Raw genomic sequence first — 12,448 nt, forward strand, 5'->3', positions numbered from 1 at the left:
GACCAATCAACATCAATATATCCATGAAATCTTACATTTTTAGCAGTGTATTTCAATCCTAGGTTGATATTTCCATGCAAGTATTTGAGTACATGTTTTGCATTAATCTAGTGGGCATGAAAGTGATCAACCATATGTTGACTTAAAGTGTTTACAACAAAGCCTATGTCAGGCCTAGTGTTTACCAAAAACATTAAAGCACCAATGATCTGTTTGTACTCTGTGGGATTTGCTAGATTAGGTTCTGCAACCTTAACACATAATTTCTTAAAGCTCATTTTCCATAAGAGTATGCATGGAATTACATTCTACCATAAATAATCTTTCAAGAAGCATAACAACATATTTTCCTTGATAAAGATAAATTTCAATAGGTCTTTTCTAAACCTATAGACCTAGAAAGTAATGCATCAAACCAAGGTCTTTCATTTCAAATTCAGAAGCTAACTCCCTCTTACACTAGAGGATAAGAGGTTCTCCTCCTATCAAGAACAAATCAACAACATAAAATACCAAAATCAAAGATATACCTTGGACAGTATTGAAGTATAGCTTTGGGTCTGCACTGCTTCCGGTGAAATCAAGCTTCATTAGGTAGCTATCAATGCGAGCATACCAAGCTCTTGGATATTTCTTCAACCTATATACGGATTTCTTTAGTTTGCATACATGAGTTTACCCGACATTCTCTTCAAAGCCTTATGCTTGTTTCAAAAATACCTCTTCCCTGAGGAAGCGATGCAAGAAAGTAGTTTTCACGTCCATTTGATGAAGAGTCCATCCCTTGCTGGAAGCTAAGGAAACAATAGATCGAATAGTAGTATATCGAGCTACAGGTGCAAAAATATCATTATAATATTTTCCCTCTTTCAAAGAGAAACCTCTAGCTAAAAATATAGCCTTATATTTTTCAATACTACCATTTGGAAGTGACAACAAATTTTCCTTGAGGTATAGGAACCACTTCTTAGACATCGTTATGGATGATGGACTCATATTATTTAGTCATGGGATCTTTCCAGACTTGTTCTTTTGCAAATTCTTCAAAGGTATAAGGTTCTGCCTAAATGATATTGCTCATGGCAGCAACATACCCTTGAAACTAACTTGGATTCTTACTTTTTCTGAACGTTCCTCTTGGGGCAACATGTTGTTCAACATCTTGCAAGGTATCTCGCAACCATAGTAGTATGTTTTTGGTAGGAGGATCATGTCGTGGAGGATCTAGAGGATCCATGGAACCCATGGGATTATCAATAAGCTCATTCATGGGTTCCACTTCATACTCATATGAAAAATCTTTTTCATTAACAACTTGGCTTTCCACAATGGAAGGAGGAGGAGAATCTCTTGCTTTTCCAATAGTTGAAACTTCATCAAATGCTACATCTATGTCAAACTCTATAGTTCTATTGATGGTGTTGGACTCGCCAACATGTCAAGGGGATCTCCCTGATAAGAAGTCCCAATTAGACCTTAGACCATTTGGTGTAAGATTCCCATCAGTGGGTTGTAAGGTAATGCCTTGACCGCAATGTCACACAAAGGCAAGTAAGATAACTCTGTCAGTAGCAAGGGTGTGACTGATGCAGTGAGTCAAGGAATGAGTATGAGAGGTTCCAAAACTTCAAAGGGAGAGGAAGGTGAAGGTGAGTTCCAGGTTGAAATGGATCAGTCCCAACTCGGCTAGCAACACACAACACAAAGGACATGCACAACTTCTAGTAGAGCAGTCGACATGGATGCGACAGACAAAACATACAAGGTAACATAACACGAACAACACTCATGGATTAGTCCAAGACGAGTGTGATGGTTGATATAACAAGGTTCAGAGAGAGGTATGTTTGATGTCCGGTAGAGCAGTCGACACAGACGGTGACATCATTAACAACATATGCAACACATTAACAACAAGAATCATATAATTGCATACAAATAAGTTCATATACGAGTACGCAATTTAAACAACATATATCATTAAGGCAACTGGAGTAGTCCAACTACAATAACAACATATGCATGAAAATGTGTTGGCTTTTATTATTAAAGAAGTGTAAGTCACAATCATACATTACACCATGTAAACTTGCTAGCCCCAATAGTGGAACATTACAACCACATCCACCTGCTCCTCCAAAGAGATGTACTAGCTCCGTGCAGTGGAGAAGCCAAGGCGCATTACAATATTGTCCAAGCCTTCTTCAAGATAGTATTAGTAGAAGCTTGGCTGACCAAAAGCATTTACAATGAGTTATGAGGGACTATTTATAGCAAAGTTCTCCTTTGTGACAGTTCAACTACCCTCATGACTCTTCACCCACTCTATGACTGTTACACCCAACTATTGACACTTGACTTACACTTGCCATGACTCAACATTACAATGCACATGTACTCATGTGAGACAACATGGCTTGAGCAAGCCTTGCAAGCCATCACTGACACTCGGTCTATTATGGTGAGACCAACTCTTTGACATGCTTGTGATGGTGAAGCTGGTGTTTTGATGCCAAGCTTGGTCATCTGTGATGGTGTGCATGTACCTCATGGTGAAACCTTGATGAAGCGAACTCTTGCCTCCGTTGCAACTAGTGCATTGGTTCGGTCCCTTCATTCAACTCATCTTCTAACATGCACATGGTCTTCTTGGGTACAGTTGAACTAGAAGCACACTAATGCATAGTGTCTGTTCTAATATTCAAGTGTGTGTTGGTGTTCATGTGCATCAACTTTCCAAAGTGCATGTTCAACCCCAGTTGGACTTGCTTCTTTTCTTCACCTTGGTGAGTGTGTTGAATGGGTTGGATTGCATGCGTGCACTCAACAACATGCATGATGTTGGATCCTTTGCATGTGATCTACAACACTGCTCACCATGTTTTCTATGTGTCAGATGTTGGGATGGATCCTTAACTTGTACTAGCTCAGTTTCATCCATGAGCGCATGTTGCGCCCACTGTTATTCCTGTTCCTGCTGCAACTCATTGGACTGCCTGTGCAACTTCATGTTCTTCCTGAGTTGTTGCTTTAGCACATGCAACTCCTTCATTTTTCCATATTATGCCTTCACGCAATCTTCATGTCGAACTGTCACTTCATAGCATGAGTCTCCAAAGTTTCTTTAATCATCAGTGGATCTGCTTGGTCTTGCAACTTTGCTCCGCCTCTATGTTGTTAACAACCTTCCTCTTGTATTCGTCGTGTTAGCTACATTCGGTATGTTTCCTTCAGTTGTTTTTCATGATGTTTCATTTTGTGATGTTGTTGCTTGATGTCCTTGTCCGCGAACAACTTGATGTCTTCATGAGTAGTCAAGCTCATAGACACTTGATTGACTACATCCCCAAGCGTGCTTTGAAAGATGTCTTCATCTCTGCTCTCCTCGAAGCCATTTTACCTGTACTGCTGAGAAGCATATGAACACTTGTGATACTTGGGGACATGGAAACACTGATAGCAAGCAATCTATCAATTTAAAACTAGAATGAACATGAGAATTGACTTGAAACATACCTGGGTGAATGATCATGAATGTTTCACAATTTCAGCTGGGAGGTCGGGAGACCGACTACCAAGACTACAGAAGGCACAGTCCAAGCTACTGAGAGACTGAATGACTGCTGGAACTGCACAATGCATAATCCAATCTGGTTGCTGACTACTAGGATTGCACATTGTGTAATTCCAGCTAGGAAGGACTACTGGCCCAGGGACAGATTTGTGCAATTTCTTGAGCCAAGTAGCCATTGTCCTTCAGAAATGTGAAAAAAGTCTTGGAGGCTAGTGTTGGATAGGAATGCACAAATCTGGAGAGGAAGGTGAACCTTCCTTTCCCAGATAGCGCAATGCAGCCTTGGTAAAAGTAGAGCCCAGGCCAAGCTTGGCCCGACTCGCTGATGGGAAACTGAAAGCAAGTAAGTCAGTGAATGCATGGCAACACTAAGTGCTTGCAGAAGTGATTAACAGTGCATGCAAAACATGAATGGAAGATTCATCAAACAGATCAACATGCATGAAACTATTTTGCACTGACGTTCGCCGGTTGGGCGAACGTCAGTGCAAAACAGTTTCATGCATGTGATAGCAGTGAGATAGCAACGAACATTGAAATAGAGCTAGGAAAAGCTAAAATACATGTAAATGACAGCAGGCGTTCAAATAAATCAATCAAATAGCACTCACACAAGAGAATACACAAAAGGTGATAGAAATGCATCACAAGGCATGGGAAGCGATCTTACCCCAAAACAGCTGAGCTGAATGTGCCAACTACTCCTAGCTGTGATGTGGGATGTCAGAGATACAATGTTGATGTGAGGAATGAGCTCTATAGTGTTGGGTTGATGAGTTTTGATAACATCGAGGTCGTGACGCGCATGCCACAATTCTAGGGGAAGCAACACTTGGAGGGAGGTTTCTGAATTGTTTCTTGCATGTAACCCCAACTGTTAAACATAGATCCCTGAAACAAGGGATGCCTTTGCATGTTGCATTGGGAGAAGCAACTTATCCATGCAAGTTTGTTTTGATTGGTTCTAGAGGGGACCGGTCAACTCAACTACACATGCAAGCGATTGCTTGACTGCTGGAGAAAATGCACATTTCTGGCTGGGAGTTGGGCTTGCTGCCCAGGATATTTTCACAATTTCTAGATAGATCAGCTGAATGCTACCTAGATTTGGTCAAATCCTGGGCTGAACAGCCTACTGCTGGGAAAATTTGCGCAAATCCTACTAGGAGGGTTGGTTGGAAGGATTGCGCAATCCTGGAACCTAGCAGGCTACCAAAGAGGATTGTGCAATTTCTGGAGGGAAGGATGGTTTACCTCCAGAAATGCGCAATTTTCAAGGGGAAGTTGCTCAGCCTGCAACTGGACCAAGTCTGGGTGAACATCCTATGAAGGAAAGAGATCAAACTATGATCGACAAGCTGCCTTTGAACAAGAAAGATATTGAAGCTTGAGGACTTGACGAAGCAAGGCAAGCTGCTGTGAAGGTTGGTAGGGAGGCTCCAAAACAGGCTAAGGCAAAATTTTGGAGGGCAGTTGTAGCCGCTACAACAAGTTCTTTGACCAGGTATGTAAATTCTATAAGATTTTGAATTATCATAATAACCAACACGCGTACCTTTCTTACCTGAAGCTTCCAGTTTGTTCCTTTTCTCTTTCAACATATGGAAGTACACAAGACAACCAAAGATTCTCAAATGAATCACCTCAGGGCTTTCTTCAGTGAAGACTTATTTAAGAATCTTATTTCCTAATGCCCGATGAGGAATTTTGTTTTGCACATAAAAAACAATATTTTCAACTTATCTCCATAGAAACTTTAGTAGATTTTGATTATGCAGCATGGCTCTGACTACTTCCATAATGGTTATGTTCTTCCTCTCAACCACACCATTTTGTTGTGGATTGCATGACATAGTGGCTTCTTTCTTTATTCCAACGTCTTTGCAAAGATCATTAAAATCATTGGAGGTGAAATCTCCTCCATTATCATATCTAAAAGATTTGATCAACTCTCTAGTTTGATTTTCAATCAAAGCCTTGAAATCTCTAAACATGTAAATTGCTTCCCCTTTATTTTCCAAAAACAATATCCATGTCTTGCAAGAAAAATCACCAATAAAAATTATGAAATACAAGTAGCCACCAAGAGAAGTAATGATCCGGATTTAAACAGGAACGCAACATATTACAGAGATAACCATAAGCACATAGATGCAGCGGAAATAATATTTCATTTCGTTAATGTAAAATACTGAAATATGCTTACAAACAGAAATGGAAATAAACCAGCTAGGGTGATGGTAGCTTATCTCTGAGAAGAGATTGTGCGGCTACATGCCTCTGAACTATGTTACAATGAGGCTCGAAGGCCTATTTATTGTTAAGAAACAATTGAAAACCGTAAACATCCAAAAACCTAACCCTAAAAGATGAAACACCAAACTGTGGGCCCCATTTGGGTAAATTGGTACATCAACCTCCCGGGGTCATAACTTTGGCATATGACCTCTATTTAACGCGCACAATATCTCGTTAGAAAGGTCTATTCGAGAACTACAACTTTGTGAAGAAAAATATTAGTAATTGGACCCATTTTGCTCCTATTTTTCCCAAAAAACGTTGTTTATGGCCTCAAAACGGCTGCGGAAGTTCAGGACCTAAAAAACTGCTAAAAATAGTAAATTGTGTTACAATTAAGGAAAATGAAAATCTGAAAGAAACAATGGTGGGGATCCAAGTGGACTTGACGGGTGGCCACAAATATCCACCTGGATCAAGTAACATGCATAGGTCCACATAAATCAAAATGTGTGAGTTGAAGTACCTGACTATTTTTTGTTCTTCTTGAAGGAAATGGTTCCTTTACATGATTTCCACTTGCACATCTCAAGAAACTCCTTTGCGATCCATTATGTTCTTAGGCATTCCAAATACCCTCTTCCTTGCATGAGGTAAGGCTTTATAGTGTAGGCGAGTGAATGTTTTGTGCCATAGCTCACACGGAAGATTGGTATTATGGACCAGTGCATGAATGGGTTTACCATTGACTTTGTCAATCCTTTCACATCTTGATCCAAGAGTGAAAGCTTCTCTCATACTTGAGTTAATAAAAGAAACTTTCATTCATTTATCTTCTAAAGCATATATAGATACAAGATTCGTTTTCAAACTAGGTACATACAAAACTTCTTGCAGAAAAAAATAGGTTTTCCATCATCAAACAGAAATGAAACAAAACCATAACCTTTAACTTGGTGATTATAATTATCTCCAAGGATAACATTTAAATTAGTCTCCCTCTCAACAAGATTAGAAAATGCTTCTTTGTAACTAGTAAAAGTTTGGAAGAATCACTATCAACTAATCAGTTATCAAATTGATTTGCAAAAGAAGAAATGGAAATAACATAAACATGAAAATGTTTTGATTGAGTTTTTGTTGCATTATTCCAATACCTTGGATTTCTTGTTTTATTATGATGACCTTTCCTTTGATTTTCAGAATTTTTTTTTCTATAATCATATTTTTTTTTGATCTAGGTGCTCTTCTTCTTTCTCTACAATCATGAGCAAAGTGACCATGCTTTTGACAATTAAAGCATCTAACTTTTGACATGTCTATATTCCCTTTAAAGGAATCATTTGATTTGAAAGAAAATTTCTTTGAATAATTATGAGAGCCTTTATTACCTTTCTTTTTATTTTCATACGCTGAAAACATAGTAGGTTCTCCTTCTTCATGATGTGAAATTCTCCCTTTGGAGATTGTTCTGGCCTCCTCTTGAATACACTTTCCCAGGGGCTCATCAAATGTGGTAATAGTGTTAATATTGTTGATGGTGGTGATAAAAGTCTCATTAATAGGAGAAAGGCCTCCAAGTGCAATTAACACCATTGCTTTTTCAGGTACAACTTCACCAATTTTTGACACTTGATTCTTGATTTTGGTCATTCTCGGGGAGTATGCTTGAATTGTCTCTCCTTCATTCATCTTGGTGTCCTTCAATTGATTATTCAAGGAAATAATCTAGTTCAAGTTACTAATTGAAAACATGCCAATTAGCTTGTCATACATTTCTTTGGATTTATTCAAACTAGAAACATAAGTAATGAGATGATCACTAAGAGAACCAAAGATAATTTTTCTAGCTTTGATTTTACCCTTTTTATGTTTGGATTTGACAACACTTCCATTCTCCAGTGGATCAAGTACTGTGTCTTCAACATACTCCAAAACTTCGTGTTCTCCAAGAGTGATATCTAGCCTTGCTTTCCATGGACCAATGTCTGAAGCACCATTCAACTTCTCCTATACCGTAAAGTAGGATGAAGTCATCTTGATCAAAAAACTTTGGCAACAAGTGCGGTCTCTTCAATGATCTCTGGTCTCCTTAGACTTGTCTTCACTAAGGCTATGATACCATGTTAAAAATATGAAAGTTATTTGTAGAGAATTGAAAAATTCTTTGCAAAATTTTGAAAGTTATATGTTGAGAATTGAATGTACTTTGCAGAAAACTGAATATTCTATGTTAGGAATTGAAAGTACTTTGTAGAAAACTAACTGTTCTATGTTGTTACAATTACCTAGAATTAAATTTTCTTCTTCAAAACTTTTCATATCAACAATTGTAGATAAAACATAAACATAAGGATCATATCAAGACAATGGAACACAAATATGATACATTGAGGTTTAGCTCCAATGACCAGGGAAAATCCCCTTAAGGGGGGAAACCCAAATGATTCTTCTTCTATTAGATTTCTTCAATTGTTCAGCAGAGTACAGAGAGAGAGATAATGAGAAAGAATAAAGTCACCAATGTTTGATCTACTTGCAGTTGAAGTGCTCTTGCTCTTTGCTTGAAGATCCCCTCCCTGTCTTGATCAGATCTTGTGATTCACACTTGTTCCATATCTTCCCTTGATCTTTATCTTCACTTTCTCTCACACTTCTCTTGCACACACTCAATACTTTCTCTCCTTCACAATAAACATGCTACTCTCAACTCTCACTTTCTCTTACTTAAATCGATAAAAAAGGATAGGAGTTAAAAAATGAATTCATGCCTTGAGCCAACAATAGAAGAATCAAATTCCATGAGGGAGGAATTACTTGAGGAGAAGTGTAACTCATCCCAAGAATAGAGAGAGAGGTAAATTTGTCTTGAGGAGTTACAATTCAAATTAGGGAGAGAGAGAGTCACACTTAGACATGAGAGAATATTTAGTGAGAGTTACAGATTGAATTGAGTAAGGGAGTTACAAGTGCATTTAATGAGGAGTAACACTTTTTCCATACATAGAATTAGTGAGGGAGAGTTACATTCTCTTAAGTGTGGAGTTACTATTTTATTCCAAGAGAGAGTTTTGATTTACCAAGTAAGAGATTCTTAATTTAATTGACTTATTCCGTGAGACTATTAAGAATTCGTTTTATTAATCCATAAAAGGTGAATGACTTTATACTATTCTATAAATAATAGTATAATAATAATAGTACTAGTAAGGATAAAATATTAATTATTGACTTTTGTAATCATGATTGATTTGATTTTAAAGTGGATTCCATATGTCAAGATCATCCTTGATCATTTAGACATGGATTTCTATTTTTGGAAAGTCACTTCCAAATTGAGATGTGACTTATTATTTTTGGAAATTCATATTAAAATTGTTAGAAATGAAATTTTATTATAGGTGGTTTAAGCAAAACTTAAAGATATGATTTCTTCTAGGAGAAATTAATCCTTGAGCTGCCAAAATTTAACAATTTGAGTGATTTACAAAAGGTATAAAGTGATGTAGGATAAAGGATTGGTTCCTTAATCTATTAATGCATTTCTCGGCATATGGACTTATAAGAGTAACTCCATAGAAGAATCATACATCTTGAAGCTACCAAAAGGAGAATCTTGGAAGAAAAGGAGGATACATGAGGGAAAAAAATGCAGAGCTATTTGGTTGAAGAGTGGAGATAGAAATACAATGTTTTCCAAAAAATTTGAAAGGGATACAAGGTTAAAAACACTATTTGGGCTTTGTATATTTTGGATGGGGGGAAAGCTTTATCCTTTGAGGAGCTTGCTAGGTTTGTAAAAATCATTTCAACAATCTATACAAGGTGCCCCTAGAATCCTCCATAGCAAAGGTAATTTGTTTGGCTAAAACCTTTCTGAGGTTTCTTGATGATGATTACAACAAATGATTAATGGAATTGATTTCTGATGTCAAATTGAAAAGGGTACTTCACAATTTTTAGAAGGATAAAAGTTTGGGCCCTGATGGTTGGTCCATGGAATTTTTTCTAGAGCTATTTGACATTCTAGGGGAAGACCTCTTAAGAGTAGTGGAGGACTCTCACATAATAGGGTAGATGTTAGACTCTTTTAACTCAACCTTCATTTCCCTCATTCCTAAATAAAAATCCCCTCAATATTTTGATGACTTCAGGCCTATTTCATTATTCAACTGCATATACAAATCAATTGCAAAAATCGTAGAAAATAGGCTAAATTCGATTCTTTCTTGAAATGTATTATAGGAACAGTTCACCTTTTTTGAGGGTCAAACGATCCATGAAGAAATTGGGGTCACTTAGGAATGGCTCCACAACTTAAAAATCTGGAAAAATCAAAGGATTGGTGATTAAAATTGACCTCTCTAAAGCACATGAAAAAATTAGTTGGATTTATTCAACTACTGCTTACGCATCTAGGCTTCGAAGTACCCTTCATAAACTAGGCGATGAGTTGTATTACTATGGTGTCATTTGTTGTCCTTATCAATGGCTTGGCCTCAACCTTCTTTCATGAAAAATGTGGTCTTCGACAAGGCTATCCCCTATTTCCTCTATTATTCCTGTTGGTTGTGGAGGGCCTTAACAGGTTATTATCTGAAGCTAAAAGAAGGGGTGTTTTAAGAGGTGCTATGGTGGTTGATGACATGACTGTCACTCACCTATTGTTCGTGGATGACATTCTACTATTTTTTGAAGGATCAAGAAATGATCTTGCTTCCATTCAAAGAGGCCTTGTCATTGTTCCAAAAGGCTACATGTATGTAAGTCAATGTTCTCAAGTTTACTATTTCTCCTCTTGGTATATCTAGGGATGAATCTATTAATATTCAAAATATTTTCTCTTTCCACTCAAATAACTTTAAAGATGGATTAAAGTATCTGGGGTTTCATTTAAAAGCCAATGATTACAAAAAGGTTGATTGGTACTGGCATATTGCAAAGATATAAAGAATAATGAAGCTATGGAGTTTCATGCAGTTGTCTAGAGCTAGCAAGTTGGTTCTTATAAAATCAATTCTAGAGGCGATAACAGTTTTTTGGATGTCATTATCTTGGATCCCCAAAGGTGTTTTTAGTTCTATATGTAAAGAATGTTGTCATTTATTATGGTTATGATCCAAAGAAGGGTGATTTTCCCCTTGGGTAAGATGGGATAAAATCTATCTGCCAAATATTTGGGGATGGCGAGGCTTTAAACACCCCCCCCCCCTCCTTTGCAAAATCTTTGGCAACGAAAGTAGGTTGGAGCTTGATTTCAACTGACATTTTGCGGACGACTACGGTTTTCAAAAAATATAACCACCCCTATTCCATGGAAGAATGGATTCATTTTCTAAACAAGAAGAGACAAAAAAAAATTGTAATGTGGAAAGTTGTATTATCCTCTCTTTTAGTGATTGAAGAGGGTCTAATGTGGAAAACTGGAAATGGGGAAATGGTGTGAATTGGCATTAATCCTTGGGTGATATGTGGGGAGAATTTTCATTTACTTCATGAGCTATTCAACTTTTAAATTCCAATGGTAGAATCACTTTGAATCGGGTGTCAGATAACACTCGTACATCAATATGGGCCTAGGAATGGATGAATACCCATAAACTCAATTAAAAAAAAAAAACTTTATGGACTGATGGAAAAATTATATCGCTACTTTGAACACATCTCATGTTTGTCTCAGATACGGGGAAGACTCTCTGCATGGTTACACTCTCTATCTAGAGAGTATACACCCAAATCAAATTACATGTACATCATTGATAATAAAAAACCTGAGGTGATGGCTTGGTGGTGGAAGAAACTCTAGCAGCTCTAATGTGCTACAAAAGCTCATTTATTTCAATGGTGATTATTACAAAATAAGATCCCCAACGTGGATAATTTAAATAGGTTCTTGGTTGGCCCCAACTAGTGCATTCTATGAAAAAATGCAACAAAATGGTGGACCATTTTTTTTTTCTGCCCCTTCTTAGCTAGAGTATGGAATACAATAAAAAATAGTTTGGGTTTTGTTACAAACTAGCCGGAGGAGTCTATAAATTATACTTGGAATATGTGGTGGGATAGGGCTTCCCCAAAAAAGTATATGATCCTTATAGCTCTCATAAACTATGGCATATGGATCTCTTGAAACAATGGAATATTTCAGAACACATCTTCTCTTGACAAAGTGGCAGCCCAGGTTCTGGCTATCTTCTCTCTCCTCCCTGATTATGTTTCTGTGCATAATCCTTGAAACATAATTCCTGAATAGATTGATCATTCCATCCTTGGGCCTATTTTTACAAGGCCTTATTACCAAGTGGTGAATGCAGGGGAGGGGATGCTATTTATTTGCAGGAAAATCACTTCTACAATATTCAAAGTGGATTGGGTAGAGGATCTAACAATTATGCTGAAATACTTAGTATTAAGTTCCTTCTCTTATTTTCTATTGAGAAAGAATGTTGACATATTCAAATCTTTGGTGATTTTATGATCATCATAAATTGGTTCATTAATATATAGAGATGGCACATGCACTCACTGTCTTCTATTTTAGAATATATTTTTCAACTTAAACAAGCTTTTCACCAGCTTTCATGTCATTATATCTACAGGGAAATAAAATATGCAACAAATTCCCTATCTAAAGCA

This window comes from Pinus tabuliformis, chromosome 1_2 (genome assembly GCF_031772625.1).
Source record: "Pinus tabuliformis cultivar Carrire ecotype Pingquan chromosome 1_2, CPIR1, whole genome shotgun sequence".
In the NCBI taxonomy this organism is placed as follows: Eukaryota; Viridiplantae; Streptophyta; class Pinopsida; order Pinales; family Pinaceae; genus Pinus; species Pinus tabuliformis.